The sequence below is a fragment of the Amblyomma maculatum genome, chromosome 10 (genome assembly GCF_055883805.1).
Source record: "Amblyomma maculatum isolate TAMU_Amacu chromosome 10, ASM5588380v1, whole genome shotgun sequence".
Lineage (NCBI taxonomy): Eukaryota > Metazoa > Arthropoda > Arachnida > Ixodida > Ixodidae > Amblyomma > Amblyomma maculatum.
The window spans coordinates 62,991,289-63,009,152 of record NC_139353.1 but is presented as its reverse complement, the minus strand read 5'-3'; the positions used below and the strand labels follow the sequence as shown (position 1 = coordinate 63,009,152).

General features: G+C 43.2%; 1 long non-coding RNA gene across 1 annotated transcript; it reads right to left on the bottom strand.

Annotated features, from left to right (window-relative positions):
- Positions 1–278: 278 nt before the first annotated feature.
- Positions 279–6,435, bottom strand: LOC146176680 (uncharacterized). Its single transcript, XR_014701201.1, has 3 exons — positions 5,768–6,435; positions 5,278–5,379; positions 279–399 (listed from the first exon to the last, which is right to left on the bottom strand). It is a non-coding gene; the product is annotated as an uncharacterized LOC146176680 (long non-coding RNA).
- Between the last annotated feature and the right edge of the window lie 11,429 nt (positions 6,436–17,864).

The following is a 17,864-nucleotide window of genomic DNA, read 5'->3' as shown; positions in this document are numbered from 1 at the left end:
CAAGACTTTCGAATGCGCAGCTAATAAAATGGTTTCCATAAGCACGCCTAGTCTTAAAAATCGCCGGGAACATTTAATTGCGCATGTGGGCGGAGCAGGGTTTTCATATACTTTCCCGTAATTCCTGCTACCAGGCAGGCAGGCCTCGGTAAGCGTGATGTTCACCTTTAGCATCGTCTTCGACGGGCATGTCTTAAAATGCGTTCAAAATGAAATCACAGCCGGAAAAAGATATCATCGAAGTGCGGCCGCTGTTATTTAAAAGAATTGTCGAAGAAGGAAAACACAGCGGACACATTTGTATTGGTTTTGTTTTTCAAAGAAGCTGCTTCCCTTCTTGCTGGCCAAGAGCTCATATACCCGCTTGAGATGAGGCTTCCTACCGAGTGAGTATAGGAGCTGCAAAGGGAGGAGCAATAAGAAAGATTTGTCAGTCTCATGTCCAAAGAGAAGTTCTACGTGGCCAGCCATAGGCAGCCAGAATATGCATGCTGTCATGCCCATCAGGAGCCATTCAAGACAAAACTGACTGATGATGAACCAAGACGCATGCGAGTGGTTACACCCTATATATAAAACATATGGCAGAGCTCATGATTATTCAATAAATATATACCTTTTCGTAACGCTCGCTGTAAAGGACTTTAAAGTGTCAGTTGCAGAAGAGAGCAGATTTTAAGTTTAATTTGTTAGCGCGCTTTTGCGAGTGAGCAGGCATCGAGGCCTACCAGGCAAGTCTACTGATAGGAGTTTAAAAGCCTAAAGGTCCGAAGTTGTGTGGATGCTTCCGGTGCTTTGCAAAGCAGATTTTGGAAGTTTGTGCTTTCCTGAGTGGAAGCCATTTTTCGATCGTCTCAAAGCAAGGCATCAATATACTGTTCGATGTCAGTGCACAATAAAATACCCCAAATGGTCAAAATTTCCGGCGCACTTCTTCATGGCTTCCCCCATAGGCTGCGTTGCTACAGGGCGCAAATTCTATGGATCTCTGAACCTGTCTGAGAAGCTGAAACCGATTACGAGCTGGGAATCATCGTACTGAAGGCAATAATACAAATCTCAAAACGAAGTGCAAATAGTATGCGTTAGGACGTGATAACATCCATCTTCAAAATCTGCCTCATTGTGCTTGCGGTTAGGTTGATGAAGTCTTTAACGCCAGTTTGTGGCATGCTCTCTGAGACTACCCCTTCAGTACTTCCAAACATAGCAGCTAAAGAATTGAACTTGCATGCATTTTTCAGTGTGAGTGGCTAAATGGCGCCGGACCGAGGCATAAAGAGGGGCACACCTAATTGCTCAGCCAAACTCAGTTTGCAGTTATCTCGTGCAATGAGTATTGTTGACAGTTTTGGGGAAGAACAATTAACAGCAAATAGCGAGAGCGATGGCCTGGGGTGCTAATCCCGCATGCTATAGTAGCTTTTTTTTAAAACGTATTTAAGTTTATTTTTCAATTCTTATTACTAAAGTGTCACACTCTCTTAAAGTACTACGCCCAACCTTTTCAGATTCCCCATCCAACTGTTGAGCGCAGTTGGAACTAGTTGAGAGCAAGTATTCGATGGCTTGTCGGGGTCTGCACCACGCCCCTTCCAATCCACTAGCTTAGGTACACGCCATTCTGACTGAGACACCAACTAGGCAGAATGTCTGGTTTTCAAGCATAAGCACGTGAAAATAGGTTAAATGAAGCCAAAAACACAATGAATTGGAAGGAATGGTTGATATGTTGATATTAATGCTCATTCATCTGTTCGCTTGAAAGGTTTATTTACAAGGGTAAGTGCCTATGCTGCATGGAAGTGTTTATTTTCTCCGGCAGGGGTCCTGAAATCATGGCCTCTGTGAGAAAAGCCCAGTCTGAGTAGTGCCTTTCTGTCTCAAGGGGCGGTAGCTCCTCCGCGTCAAAGCAGCGACAGTGGAAGGGAAGGTGTTCAAAAGCTTTGCGTCGCCGACAGCTGGCACGGGCTAGAGCGTCAGCTATCGAAATGAGGCACAGGGACTACACTTTCAATGACAGTGGAACGATTAATACCAAATATTTGTGAATAAATTGGTAAAGAGATCTGTCAGCAAGTTTGACAAAGCCTGGTATTTCGGCAAAGAATAATATCGAACACAAGGAAAGTCATATGCATCAGCTGGCAACATCATCATTGCCATCATGTTTTACACTGAATGCAGTAAGAAGCCTCTCTCATTACTGTAAAATTGATCTGGTCCCCAGCTGGCCGTCTCTCCTCCAGAAAGCAAAGCTCATAATTATTTATCTGCAACAATAATCAATAGCCCCGCTCTTCTTTCTCTTCACTTGTGGCTGATATCAGCACGAAGCCTTCATCTCAAATTCAAATAAACACAAGTTTTCACATCCTAGTTCACTGCTTGTCTACCAGGGGGTAAACGGCTGGAAATCGAAGCAGTGGTAGTGTTTCTAGCGCATGGTGCTTTTTGAACGAAAGTTATTAAGCACACGAATGTAGCCACATCGGCGTACATACAGCAACGAGCGTTGGGATCGAACCCGAATATACGTCTGTAACCGGACGCATGTGCAAAAGAGAAATTGGTTATTGTGAAAAAAATACAGTAGTAATCTCTCCACTTGGTTAAAGAAAGGCAAACAACTATGAAGTTACAAATTCAATCGCTATTTATAAGAGATTAGGCAAAATATCATGTTATATAATTTCCCTATTTTTTGTTATACGAGTGCCCACATGGCAGCGCTTAATATAGTACTATTACTAATTTAAATTGTCATTTTTTAGTCTTACGTTTTTCATTCAAGGAGTGGAATCTGTAAATAAATAAAAGAAAGGCGTATTTATTGAAATTTATTGTGAAACTGCACGACCGCTTCGGCTGGTAAGCAGAAATACTGAAATGGAGAGCTTTGTTCTTGTCCTCAATATTGCAGTAATTTATTTCTTATGCACAATGAGTACTTATGAAACCTTTAATGGCCCCAATCAGATTTGTGACGTCCTCGTTTTCTGTCACTTTTGTTGTTTCAATTTGTATCGCGTAAAGTATTTGCGTTCAACTGTTCTGAACCCATTTTATATTCGCCTTTACGCTTCACCCCACCGCATATAAGGCACTTCTTGTCGATTCTTTGGTAAAAGAAACTTAGGGAGACATTTAAGCTCAGCCTTTAAGGGAATGGCGCGATAGTGTCGGCTACCAGCCTGCATATGTAGCCCAAATTCAACCAGGCCGTATAAAAGTACCTGCGTGTTCAAAAGCTGGTGACGTGAATGCACGTGTCTTGGTAGGCTGATTCTGATATTGCCCTTCATTATGAAAGGAGGGGCTCGAGTACGCAGCTCTGCCGTACGCAACGTCAAGCAACCCAATATTTACTCGGTGCGCGGTCGTGTCAGCTGCCAGCTACCGCCTACTAGCGCCATCCTCTTCATTTTTCGTTCACAACGCCATCACCGACGCTGCATTTGCGCTGAACGGAGCCTTTAACACTACCGCATTAAAAGAAAAAGAAAACACAGCTTTATGGAAGGCTTGCCATAAGGGTTGAATACGTGAATAGAGAAAGAGCTGCCATAAAGGGATGGGGCAACTTCATAAATTATTTCAAATACATAGACGGTTCTTCAACTCGCACTGACCTACAAAGCATACGAAAATAAAGCATCCGTGCCAGTAGCTGTTAGAAATGCGCTAGAAGCACTGTAAATAAATTCGCACACTTCCTGAGTAGCCGCTCAATCGAGCAACTGCGAACAACCGCTTTCATTTTGTGCTTTTGCTTTTTCTTTTTTAATACAGAGGCCATATTGCCCGCATTCTTGAATTTCAACCGGTGACTGTGAAATATCCTTTTTAAAACATAAAGAAACAAAAATAGAAAGCTCTTGCCAGTAGGCTCCAATCCCAGGCCGACGCAAACAAATTAGCTGTTGTTTAGCTTGTGGTTAAACCTGCAGTTACGCGAGAGCTATATTCGTGGCTACGCTTAGATTCGGCTTAAAAGTATAGACGTGGCTTTTGCGCAAAGTAGTTTACTCTATGATTTCAGCTTTATTTAAGCCAAAGCGGAATCACTTCACGTATGAGCACCCCTCGTCGTTGACCATCCTCATTCGGGTGTAGAAGACTTCTAGTGGTATGACATCGTCTCTACGTCGAACGCCGGCGCCCACTGCCGTCACAACATTCCAACGAACCTTCTGTCCTAGCAACTCGCTGCTGCCGTTCCCCTCTACCAACTACGGAGTTATTTGTCTTCTTCGTCTTCTTTTTTTTTCTCTTCTTTCTTCGCTGTTCGAACAGGCATGAACAGGCATGAACAGGCAAGGCGAAATGGCGAGACTGGGACCAAGGTAGCACTCGTTACAGAAGATGAACGCCGCTGACCACTGCGTTCGACATGCAGCGCTATGCGTTCGACATACAGCGTAGTTTCTTCATGTGCAGTGCTGGGTTTTTGGTTGACGTGAAAACCTATGGTACATATCAACTATGGGGAACTCGCCAAGACATAGGCGGCGTATTGTGGCAGACGGAAACGTTTTGGAACAAAAATAATAATAATAATAATAATAATAATAATAATAATAATAATAATAATAACATTAATAATAATATTAATGAAATTGTATATGATATACAATTGTACTATAATATTAAATTCGGCTCACAGATTAGACATTGCTACATCAGGGCCCCTATCAATAGGATGGACAAACAGAGCTGAGAAGCGCAAGGATAACAAATGTTTTTCTAGGGTTTTTCCAAAAAGAAAAAAAAAACGTTTTTTATTTTTATTTTTGCATTTGTCACTCTTCCGTCTCTCAGCCATGTTTTTCCATCCTTTTGACATTTGTGCTGTGCGTCATGTAATTTATTGTCTAGTGGCTTTTAGCTATAATGCATCTTTTGTTGTCGGGAAGAAAACGTGTGATTACCAGTTCAATTTCGCGTCCTCACTCTCACTTTGATTATTCCCCTGGCGGATGTTTACCCGGCGTGTGTATATATGTGCAGGTTTCAGTTTTCTTGAAATAAATTTGGAAGTTCAACGCTCTTTCCTATCTCCTTCCCTTTTGTTCCTGATTGTGTGTGCGCTGCTGCACACATCCCTGTAACAGTACAAATGCGTTAAAGCAAAGTTGAACGATTGTCGAATAATATGGCCATGCATAGCGAAGCCAACGCTTAAAGTTTTTATCTCTGCTCTTCATGCTTAGCGGAGCTGATGTACCGCTCGAATGTTTTTATCTCTACACTTCCAGAATTGGTAATTGCACTCACAGCATTGACACTTGCACGTGATTCCCTCGGTGGAGCAGTTAAGAATGTAGTGTCGGGGACAAGGGTGGTCCGACAGCGATGCACACGGGTCGTCGTCCGTCACTGGTCGGAGGACGGGAGGAAAAGAAGACATCCAGTAAAATGCGCCGTGAATGGAGAGTGTTTCTCATTTGCTGTAAAGTTGCGAAACATCCGTCATCCTTAACAATTCCTCGCTATTCTTATCCTTGCCATTCTGAATGTAACAATGGCATGAAGTGTCTGATCAAAATAAAGCCCGGTAAGTTTGTAATACAAGGAACAAAAAAACAGAAAGCATGATTGAGCGCACAACCATCTAGAAAACGCAGAAAATACGGATAAAACAAAAAATGAGCATGTTATAGCTAATCAAAGATTGTGATGTTCGAATTGAACCTTTGTTGCGCCTAAGAACATTTAGAAACAACATGAATAACCTTTTACTGTTTAGGCAGCCCTAAATGCTTACCACAGTTACAATGGCACCTGTTCCGATCGATGAAACAGGCTACCTTAGATCCAGCCTGGCATTTTAGAAGAGGACATTCGGGGTCAACTGGAACAAATAACACAGAAAATTGTTTTTAAAAGCTCCTCGGACTATGTCGGTAAAGGATTCTTCAATGTAATCTGCTTGAATCATTTAGATGATGTGCCCACGAGGGCAAGTGATTCGTGCGCAAAACTTTTGTCATTTCGCATTGCCAGTTACATACCTGCCTTGTATGGGAGGTATTAGATTAATATCTCCTCTTGCTGTAGAGAGCTACCGAGAACATTCATGCTTTGGTAGCGTTTACGTTTGAACACAAGGCTTGCTGCATTTCTAATTGTCAAAGTGATGTTAAGAAACACTTCGTTTTCGAGGACTTCGGGCTTTTTTAGACTTCGTGGGACAAACTTTTTACGGACGATGAGTTATATGGCACTTAAATATTTGGTAGGAACGCAGTGAATGTAATGGTTTTGAAACAACAATACTACTCAACTTCATCTATTGTAATTAAAGTGAAGACAATTGTGAAAACCGAAGATTAACTCATTGATTTAGAAAAAGCAAAATATAGGAGGAGTGCAGCTTTCATGGGATATCTGTTAGTGTTCCTTAACTATACGTGAGACCTTGCCTGAAGTAGTAGATGCGAGCATCATGAGCAGCGTAAATCCCACAGCAAGGTGCATTCCCTGCATTATGAACTGCGATAAAAAGAATTGAGACCGTTAGACGTACTTTGTAACACACGCGCTGCTAAACAAACGAGCGAAAATACGGCATGATAGCAGACAATGACGGCATATAGTGCATGCCTTGAGTTCCGCTTTCTCAATATTTTAAAGCATTAAAGTTGCTGCGATTGAGGGTATTTTATAAAAAAGGCAGCTTTGCTTGACATTAAATTTAGGCACAGAATTCAACATGTGACTCTACCGTGTGTCACAACATTGCCGGCGGCATTTTCAACACATTGACGAAGAAGAAAAAATGTCATGTTTTTTGTTTTCTGGTAAATCAGAATAACGGCTATGGTGAAAATATTTTGACATTGCTGAGCTCATGAACGTTGATATCTTGAGCTCGGAAGTTTTAATTAGCTGCCCTTCAAGCAAAAGTAGAGTGGACTGTTTTTATAATAGTAGAACACTATATTTGCATAAAGAACACACGACTAGAAGGCCTATTTTTCTTTTATGTTTAAAAAAAAGCTCATTGATAGTTATTTGAATACGACAAAGTTGGCCTACCTTGGAGTCTCCCGGCCGAATCAAAGTCTAGGCGAAGTTCGGTAGCACACGCTCTGCGACGGCAGCCAAGAGGTTTACTGATATTTTATCGTTCTGCTCCGCAAAAACAGACTTCTCTAGTTCCCCTGGGTTCGCTAAACGACGCGGTGTGCGCACTACCGGATAACAGGAAAAACCTCCACGTGCGCGTATTTCATACGATAGCTGAAACGCTTTCCTATTAGCTGTTGCCTTCAGGATGCGGGACAGGTTGAAGGGCCGGGTGGCCAAAAACAGTGTTCATTTTGTTTTTATTTCACAGCTAAATTTCTGTTTCTCTTTTTTTCCGCTCTCGATGGCGCTGCATCCTGTGCTTAGCAAAAGAAAATCTAGCTTCCTTCGCTCTCGCACAAAAAGAAAGAAACGGCTGTTCGCTCCATACTCGTGATGATATTTTAAACGTTTGTGGAGATCGCTGCGGTAGTGTTCAGAAGTAATAAACATGAGGCTGAAGTTACAACTGGCATGCACTCTCACGTGTTCTGTCCTTATGAATCTTACATGTTTAAAATTTCTGCATTTCATTAGAGTGGAGCGTTTTCGGGAATATAACGGCATCGTCGAACCGCTCTGCCAGAAACACATCATGCTGACGTCAAACATCTGCTTCTTTTATGTCTACAGCAATCGCATTTCGACAAAGGGTTCAACGTTTTAAAAGGATTAGCAATATTAACCCTGTGCAAGTCATTCTTCAGTTTACATTCTTGTGAGGGGACATTGCGTTGATGACTATTCTACCTGACTGTTAGGAAGGTAGTACGAACGCACAATTATCCCTTTTTGTAATTTAAATCGCCAAGCCCGCGGTGTTCAAAAATTTGAAACAGTTCTGCTCATGATCGTGTATAGACTAGAACATGCATGTTAACAAAGCGTAATGATTTAAGGTGAATAAGACATTCAAGCTCATTTTTTATTTGTGCTTTAATTGTATTCACAAATCGGCTCATAAATGTTGGCCAAAACTTTAGATGTTTGGAAATAAAGTGTTGAAGGCTGGCGGCGGGCAAATATATAGTTATCAGCGAGAATGGCCCTGGGACCCTTTAAAAAACGAGAGGGCGTCATCTTGCAATAATACAATGCAGTTAGGTACTTTCTACGCAGTGATTTTGAAAAAAAGAAACACAGTCCATATAGTGCAACAAGCAATGAGCGAAAGCCCGTTTCTGCAGCGGGGGCTCTAGGAGGAAAAGCACCGAAAGTCGGTGTTGTTTACATTACCAGGGAAGCAATCGAGCTCATTGAAGCTACGAGAGGCTGACACCACCCCCTTTCTACCTGAATAACATTGGTAACTACGTGGTGCCATGCACTAAACACCAAACTATTTGCGCGTCTTCCGGGTTCGACGAAGTGCCTATGATGCACTGAGGCGCCTATGATGGCGTCAGTGCAAAGTAAATGCTTTATTGAGGCAGAGTACAGCTTTTGTATATTAAATAATTCTGAACGGGGATACATGCACTAGCAGCATTTAAATTTGGAGTGTTTTAACAGCGACGTGCTACATGGGATGAACGTTCCCTAGATTGCCTGTAGGAAAGCTGCTCGGAATGAGTAAAAAGTGAGCGTTCTTAAATGTCGTCCTGTGTGATTAGGTAAATGGGACTTGCAGCAGGTGCTGTTGTGAGATCTAGACTGTGGTGGAAGCCGAAATGGGGCCTGGGTTGCCCTCTCTTGGCCTGTGTTGCCTACGGTGGACCGGGAGTGTGGTATCCCTAGCCACTGTCATGTAGTTTATGTCGATCAAATGCGTGTCGTTCTTTTGACGAAGGGGATGTAGCCGATTCTCTGTCGCTTCATTACGCGGCTTACCTTCAAGAAATGCATTTTATTGAACGTTTCAATACCACTGATGATTTTCGCGCACCTCATTTGTGGCGCGTACGTCGCCACTATGAAGAAATAAGTTTGGTGATTCCTGTTGTTAAGTAACACGAATAGAGGAGGTGAAGGTTGCTTTCACAGGTGGCATGTGAGTTTTCGAAAACTGGTAACAGGTCCAAGCCCTGCCGCTGCAAGTTCCGGGCGTGTGGTGAAGCCTGAAGGGTCATCACGTCCGCTCGCACAATGTATCCAACTGAATTAATTAGCTCACGGTCGGTTATTTTAAAACCATTGCGTTAAAGCTAAAATTATCGCAATGTATTCATTTTGGCAGCAGCTAAGGTCAGAGTTGACAAAATCGCTGCTGGACCCCTCTAAGTTTGCAAAATATGTCAGTTTGTGACAGTAAACGCTTTGGACACGGCTGGCGAGCTTTTATATCCCAGATTTCAACGTCGATGTGCAGAGTTCAGTTAGCTGCATAACAAAATAGTTCCTGATTCTAGACCTTGAACAGCTTCGCAACTGAAGAATGCACGAGGAGCTTCTCCGGCGTGTTCTCCTTTCTAAAGGATATACTGTTTGCTGGGGCGACTCATCTTAGGAATCACGTCGGCTTCAAATCGTAGACATAGGTCTCCATTAGCAGCGCCATGAACCTAGAGAATCGCACGCTATTGTTACATGAAGGGCCCCGAAAACGATCTGTTTACTAATACGCATGCCGTAAGAGGAAAACGTTGGGATTATGTCTTCGTTACCAGGTTTCTCTCATATGAACTCATGCAAGGTGGTCACGAAGTTCGTACATTTTGTGGGGTGTTTTTTGTTTCAATAAAGCTAATAAAAATCTCGGCTTTATTTCTTGTATTTGTGTGTGGATGTGTGGATTGTAAGAGGCTGGCCACTGACACAGATTCTCAAGAGTTGCAAGTAAATCAGGTCAGCTTTTCTCCGAGCATTTTTATAAGCTCTTGTGTTTCGGGTCACTTTGATACAAAGAATATATTATGACAAGGTAGGTTTAAGTTGAGACGTAGTAATCCTACAAGAATGCTGTTGCGTTTCGGTACTCCGCTCTCACTGACAGCAAAAGCGCAATCAGGAGCTACACCGTAGTAGTCATAGCGAAGACCGCGGGTAGAATTTTCGATCAAAAGGGTACAGAAAGAGAGGCACACTATTTTGGAAGCCATCTCATAAAGGCGTGCCCGGAAACGAAGCGCTACACCAACTAGCCGGAGGATTCACACACAGGGCTGGAGGAGTGACACCGGAGCAAGGCAAACGAGAGGATATGACAAACTATGGCGAAATAACAGAGCACTACGGAATAAGCAGGAGGGTACTACAACCACCAGACCCCAAGCTAGGAAAAGAAGAAGCAATAGTGTGCAGAAAGATACAGACAAATACCTACCAAAACAAAGTTCTGGCTAACAATATATGGCCGGTAGAAAGATAAGACAGATACTCATCATGTAATAAAAGAGAATCGCTATATCACATAATATGGGAACTTGAGAAGTCAACAGACAGGATTAAAAACATAAAAAGACGCCTGGGAGACCCTTCTGCGAAGCTCGAACCCGAGTCCAACAAAAAAATTGTTGGAGTGGCCGAAAATGCCGCCGGGCCAAGGACTACCGACCTGCAACTAAGGCAATTGTCCTAACCTTCGGTGTCTATTCCCCGAAGTGCTGAATTGTCACTCTGTGTGAAAAATAAAAGTTATCGCTCTCTCATTATCTCTTTCTCTCTGTCGTGTTCCGGTCAAATAGCATTTGTTTTTATTTAAAGGAGAGAATTACGCTTCAAAGGCATATTTTTTTATCCCAGCTGCCAACATAGCTAACCTATTTCTGCAGAAAGATATCTTTTTTTTTTATTTCCAGGCAATAAACAAATTCAGGTAAGGCATTATCCAGAAAAAAAAATCGAAAATAAGGTGACAGTAATATTTATTGCCGGCAACCATTGAAGCCGCACGTATGCCCTCAACATCGTGGATATAATGATCCACTTTTATGAAATATTAGGCTGGATGTCTTGACGAGGTCTCTGCAGAGCTTCTTATTACTTAGAGAAATATGTAAGAAAGGAAGGCAATGGGGACTGCAGCACATCAATGATAGCGTTTAAAACAAGTTTATTGAGATGCCGTCTTGGAAATAGCAACCATCATACGCAATGAAATATCATACGCAATGAATTGAAATGCACGAGAGTTGTATAATCTATGAATAACATTCAATGGTAAATGTCATTTACAAGAAATTGGAGAGTGATCAGTTTCTTACGTCTTTTTCTCACACAAAAGAAGACTTCCCGGGCAAGCATTGAGCGAACATAGATATTTTGAACGTCATGACTTCATGCGCTGTTACTCTACCAAAGGGTCGGCGACTAGAAGCAAAGCAATACCTCAGCATACCAAGTCTTCTTCATCTTCCTGCCACATTCTGTCCCCCATCTTCATCCCCTGGTCTATGACGATGCAATATAGGAAGAAAACGCTTTGTGTAAACAATGAATTCGAATCTCTCCCCTCCCCCCTCTTTCTCTACCAAACCAACACAATAGAGAGGCATGGACTCACAGTGTTGCATGTAAGTCACCAATAGCACCTGAGATCAAAGCCCCGATGTACAACCACACGCCCCTCAGCATTTTTACGTTTGCCGGATTCGCTTGCGGCTGATTGTGGCCCGGCGCGCACTGTCACTCACACAACATTGTCGTCTTAATCTGTAAAGTCTGCCTGCCACTGTTCACTGAAATCGCGAAGACATTCCGATGGCGCCTGTAACAATGGCCGTTTCACGCTATTAGCACTGCCCATAATGTCGACCGATGGTTCAGTAACCTTCGGCGCTTCGCCATCCTTTGTCTCTCCACCTTCATGACGCACGCATAGCTGGACCCGAAAGTACAGCCTGTAGTGTCATTGATAGGCATTCCGTCCCTACTGTAAGCTGGAGCTCAGACGTATCCGGAAAATAGCAGAGCCTCGAATTCAGCCAAGAACTCATCTGGAAGAGAGAGTTGTGTCAGTGGGGCGGACACAAAAGGGAGACCACTGCGATGCACTTGATGCGGCTGCGGCCTCCGTGAGCTGAATAAACGCAGCTCTCTCCGGCCGCCGATGACGTGCTCGGTTCGAGTCATAAATGAGGGAGCGATGAGGGAAAACTTCTGCAGCTGGTTTGGTGTTGAGAACAAAGGCATTCGCTTTTCCTCTGATTGCCCGTGTGGTCAGATAGAGAAGGTGCTAAGGACAAAGCGGTGGTGGTATGGGCTTCGAGTACAAGACCTCCACACCGAATGCATTGCATGGCTGGCCTGACCCTAATGAAACTGCAACGCCCGGGAAGTTCTATCATTCGATGCAAAGTCAAAGTCTTCGCCTGCCAATCGAAGCTATACAAGACAACGCAAAATAAAGAAATATATTACTCTTGGGCCAGTTTCGTCGCTGAAAGTTAGTTGGCGCACACTATAGTCTCGATGCGGACCAGTAAAAGCAGTTTGGATTAGGTTTAATTTGTATTCGTGGCATAACAGATGTCTACTGCGACTGCTTCACAGAGCTGAGTGCCAAAGTGGTCAAGGCGATGGTGAGGTAAAAGAATGTTTATCGACAATACCGATAATTTCATAGCCTCGGTATCCTTTTTGAGCCGTCAGCAGTTCGAAATGTCGAAGCAGGAAGAAGCGCTGGTCGCCTTTTGAATTCAAGGAATGAACGCGAGTTTCAACGTTCCGATCTTCGGGACCGGTAAAGGAAACTGGGAAGGAGGTCAACGGGCTGGCACCAGTTCAACGATGGCGGTCAGGACAGTAGGACGAGTCATCGGGTACGCTGTAACTGGTCGCAAACCCGTTGCACGTTGAGGTTAGATCGCGCGGCGGCGACATCAACAAGGTGCCAGTTGAATACATGCTTCGCTCAACCTCCTGTCAGACAATGCGTCAGGAAGGCGAGCTGCTTCTACTCAGATTGGAAGCGTGGCGCTCTCCTCTTAAATTCTTGTGGTTTTAAGCCGCAGGCGGCTTGTAGTTCCTTTCCGTGAAAAGGGGGCACTTCTCCGCCTATATGACCAGCGAATCACCGCCTAGTCCCCCAAAGCGATGATGCACAAGCTTAACTCGTCCTTCTAAAGACCTCTTTTTCAGCACAGATCGTTGATCGTCTTGCATCTTTACAAGAATTGACCGACCACAAGCAACACCCAACAGCCCTCTGCTACGCATCAGCGCACCATGCTAAAGCAGCAGCGTGATCTTCCTAGGCACTTGTTTATTCCAATTTTTTTTATTCTCAACTATAGAGGCACATGTGGGACAAAAAAGCACTTAGAACTAAATATATCCGACACACGTGGAATTAAAGGAAATATAAAGTAAATTCGGTCCCCTTCAAATCACTACAGCCGGAAAGCATTCAGATGAAGCTTCAAAGGAAGCCTCAGAATCCTAAAGCCCAAGCCTCATCATGGCAAACATCAAGTCTAATGGTGCTCTTTCTTGCAACTCATCTTTATATGCATACGAGGATGCTTCCAGTTCTTAGGCACTATAATGCCTATAATGCATTCTACGGGAATTTGATTTCACCTATAGAAATAAACTATGAAGAGTATGGTTAACACAAGGTGTTGAAGGTGATTTTGCTTCGTGTAGTGAATGCTCAGTAACACCTAAATGCGAAAATGCACTCAGTTGTTGCAGGGCGATCTCGAAGATACAGAACAACGGCGTTGAGGAGAAAAAGCGCGTTTGTTCTTAGTACACGGAAAGACATGGTTGTGAGGGGGGAGGAGAGCAAAGCTGCATGTGCATCATGTCTATAGCATTCCGTGTAAGTGAATGTGTGCATCGATTTTCTTGATATTTCGCTACCAATACATCAAACGAAGCCTTTCCGGCACCGATATTGATTTCAGTTAAATAAAGAATGAGCTACATCTGAGCGAAAAAAAGAGCGACGCGACGAGCGGCTCAGTGAAAGCGATCATGGTTCGCTCCGTCGCTTACTGGGCAAGATACATGTGCGGGACAGCGCTAACCGACGGCAACGCGAAACGGTGACGACGCTCTGTGTTGCAGGCGCAACACACCGCAGACTATTGGGGAAATGCAACAGTCATAACGACTGCAAGAGTTGAGGTATTGTGCGATAACATAGAAAATAAAATGGATTTGAAGCGCCTAACTAGTGCTAACGTGCACTATACGAGTAGTCACGTGATCTCTTGCTTTTTTTTTTTTTGGGGGGGGGGGGGGATCAGACGTTCTTTGAATCCTTGGTCATTAACCATTGTTCTTACAAAGCGAAAAATGTAACCGATAATGCAATCAAAATGCAACGCTGCAACAGAGCAAACGCGTGCGAAATGAGCGGCAGTGACGTGCGCTTCGCGATTGGCTGATCACGCATGCACTTCCGGGCGAACAGGCGAATTGTTTAATTTCGGCAGATCCGAGTGACGAGCCAGGCGACACATGCATTTCTGTTCGTTCGTGCATGTAGCTCAGCCTTATACGATTGCATGCTGGAACTAGAAGACAGTAAAACGAGCTTAGCTTGATTACGTTATCATCTGATCTATAGCCTTTATCAAATATTTGCAGCCCAGAGGAGTTTCTTTTAAGCCGTATAATATAACTTCTGTAATAATTGTGAAAGTCCTAGCCACTGGAGAGAGTAGAACAAAAAATTGCCTTCAGCAAGTATGGAAACCTAGTAATGCTTGCTTTACGAGCCACATAGTATGGCTCAGAAGTAGACTCCCTGGGCTGTAAACTTTTGATAAAGGCTCTACGTTGGTGTAGTTTGGCCGGAAGAAAAAGAAAAAGAAGTTTTTATAGGTGCGCATCATCCTAAATGTTACCAGGTAAATAGATTAAGTGGCGGCGAGAGGCATAAACATCGGAGCAAGAAAGGTACGGGATCCTTTTAAGCACAATGGCACGTATTGTAAATACCAATTCGACGCCTTCTATTGATCGAGACTGAGTATTTAGTTATTCCGAAAACAAATGGCTTGCTTGTCTGAATTTCATTCAAGTCGCAAGATGCATGCTTTCACTAACCTATGGCTGAAACAGTGTGTTTTGCTGCTTTACGACACAACTAAAGGGCGAACGTGCGCTGTGCGGCCGGGCCGCCCACATGATGCAACCCAAAGAGCTCAGCTCTCAACAAACTCTAAAGTGGTCCTGAACTGAAAACTAAATTTCATTAGGAGAAAACACTTTCCCTTTTTTCGCTACACTAGTTTACAATGCTAATTTTGTAAATTACAAAAAGGCATTAAAACTGAGAATTTGATTGAACCTCTACTTAAAATTATTGTGTATGTTTCATGCCGAATATTGTACAGGCTGAACGCACGTGAAATCGGCGAAGCTGTGGTTTCGGGATTTCATGTATGAGCCAGTGGGCTGGTTTCTGGAGACAAAAAAAAATGGCGTCGGGCCGGAAAAAGCATGCAGAGTTGTAAAATAACAGGGCTACATTTCAAAAAGAAAAATGAAACACAAAACAAATAGGCTGGTTTCTTCACAAGCCGAACAAATAATTGAGCCCAAGTTAAAATTCGAAACAGTACCCTTCGGAGCCCCAGCCGGGCATTTAACAACTTCTCCTAGCAATGTTTTTGCACTCATTGCCTTTATTTCACAAATGTGCAAGCTGTCCTATTTGTGAAACCGATACATGCAATACATCTAACTGGCAAAAGTTCAAATTGGTCACGTCTTTCGATACATCGATAAACTCAAGTGCACCTATTTTCAAAACAGTATTGTTCTGTTCCTGGCCAAATTCTAGTAAATACGATAAATTGCTACGTATTTAGCGTAAGTTCCTGTTGCGCAATTTGTATCTTTATCTCATGGGTAGAAATGGCTGTCATAGTTCAACGATCACCCCTTAAACACGCAGATCCTTTTCCTAGCCTATCACAATGGGTTATCAATATACCTTTAGCCGGCAGATTTCGGATTACTCTAACTTTCTAGTACTGGCTGTTTTGTTATCTTCTTGAGACGCATGTAAACCATGCTGAAATATATGTCGCAGTAATTGATGTCATTCTGCACTTTTTAGGTTTACATACTGCTAACAGGGCTGCGATGCAAACAAATGCACTTGCGTTATGCATATGTAAACACTCAAGGAAGCGTTGCCTGATATGCGGTATCAGTGCATATTTCGGTCGTCAGAGATATGTGTTAGTTATGCTCGATCATATTTTTTCGTTCGCTGGTGAAACGTCACGTTGTTCATTGCACGTTCGGGTTGAAAGCTCTCCTTCGGTAACAGAAATAAGGTACACCATAATATTGTGATAGCTGCAGGGTATATTGCTTGTAGATTCGTCGATCTGTCGGTTCGAGTTAATAACCAGACATCATCTGTCCCCTTCGGTTTGCATACTGGAAATCACCATATCGGACCGGTCGGGTTGATTCGAGGTCCATATCTGACATGGTTTTCCCTTTCCTACATGTATAACCCTCCATAATAGACATAACTTGTCCAATAAGAGTATTATATTCAAAATTATTTGCACGGTTTTAAGATTATACTCTTTTGTTATAAACCCGATTAAGCATTATGCAGGACGGGTCCCAACGTTAAGACATATAGGAATAAACAGGTCCGGTAAAACTCGGTAAAGCGCGATACGGGTTTATATAATATACATGCAATAAATGTCTAAATCCAAGCAAAAAAGTGCTATTCAAGATCAAAAATACTTTTATTAGTTTCAGTGCACGTATCCACGAATAAAAATACGTTGTCCAGCCCCACATTTCAATTCGTCCGCATTAAAATGAATTTATTAAATTTCTAATCTTGAAAGCAAAAACAAAGCCCCAATCATATGAGGCCAAATTGCAGGAAAACGTTTTTTTTTTTTTCATTTCAAGTAAGGGGAAATGATAAAGCTTCATAAGATGTAGATTCCGCTATAGTAAATGTTATGCAATGCTTTCGTGCTTATGATCGTGGAGCGGTACACACCGGTCATTGCATTATGAAACATATCTACGGATAACCTAACTCATGATTAGCTGTTTTCCTCATGGTATCTAGGTGGCAGAACGGGTGATAGGATGATACATCTTAACTGGTAAATATGACCTCCAGTCTGATGACGTCACTTCCTTTCATTCTTTTCGTCTGAATAGGTGTGGTAACATCATGGTGTGTATGATGGCGCCACTTCTATCTGTTAGGCCCGTTTCGGAATTATTTTCGTAAGTTGCTTGCTCTCAAAAATCCTCCCTGCAGACTCTGTTCCCAGTAAAACTGGCTTTATGCGCCGCTAGTTAATAAATCTGTGCTTGCAGATACAAGTGCTGTGGCGTGGAGCAAAACAAAATTGGGACATAAATTGAGGCTGGAAATCAAATGCCGTCGGGTGACGTTACAAGAGAACTGTGCGGTGCGTTATTAGAGCTTTTTAGCATACCCTTACCGCTTACCGCTGCTTTCTACCCCTACCGGCATACCGTGTTTACGCGCGCCCAGCTCGCCTTGTTGGCGACAGATGGCGCCACGTGGCCGTCATATTCCAGCACGCAGGCGTTCCGGCGCCCATCAGCGCCAGCGCTGCTGATTGTACAAGGTATAGGCCAGCAGTGGCGTGGTGGTAAATGTGCCTAATATTTCCTTCTGCTTTCCCCCATGCTTTTATTCCCGGTAAGTCCCAGCGTGTTGGTGCAGTGCTAGAGCGCTCGGCTGCTTTGCCCTAGGATGCGGGATCGAATCCCGACCGCGGCGGCCGATTTTTGGTAGAGGCAAAATAGTCTTCTACCAATATCAGGTCTCCGGAACTGTCGCTGCAGACTGGTAACCTCACTGGTTTAACGAACAGGTTACAACAGAGCTCAATAAATCTGCTCGCAACCGCTTTTTATATTGTTGTTGCTTACGT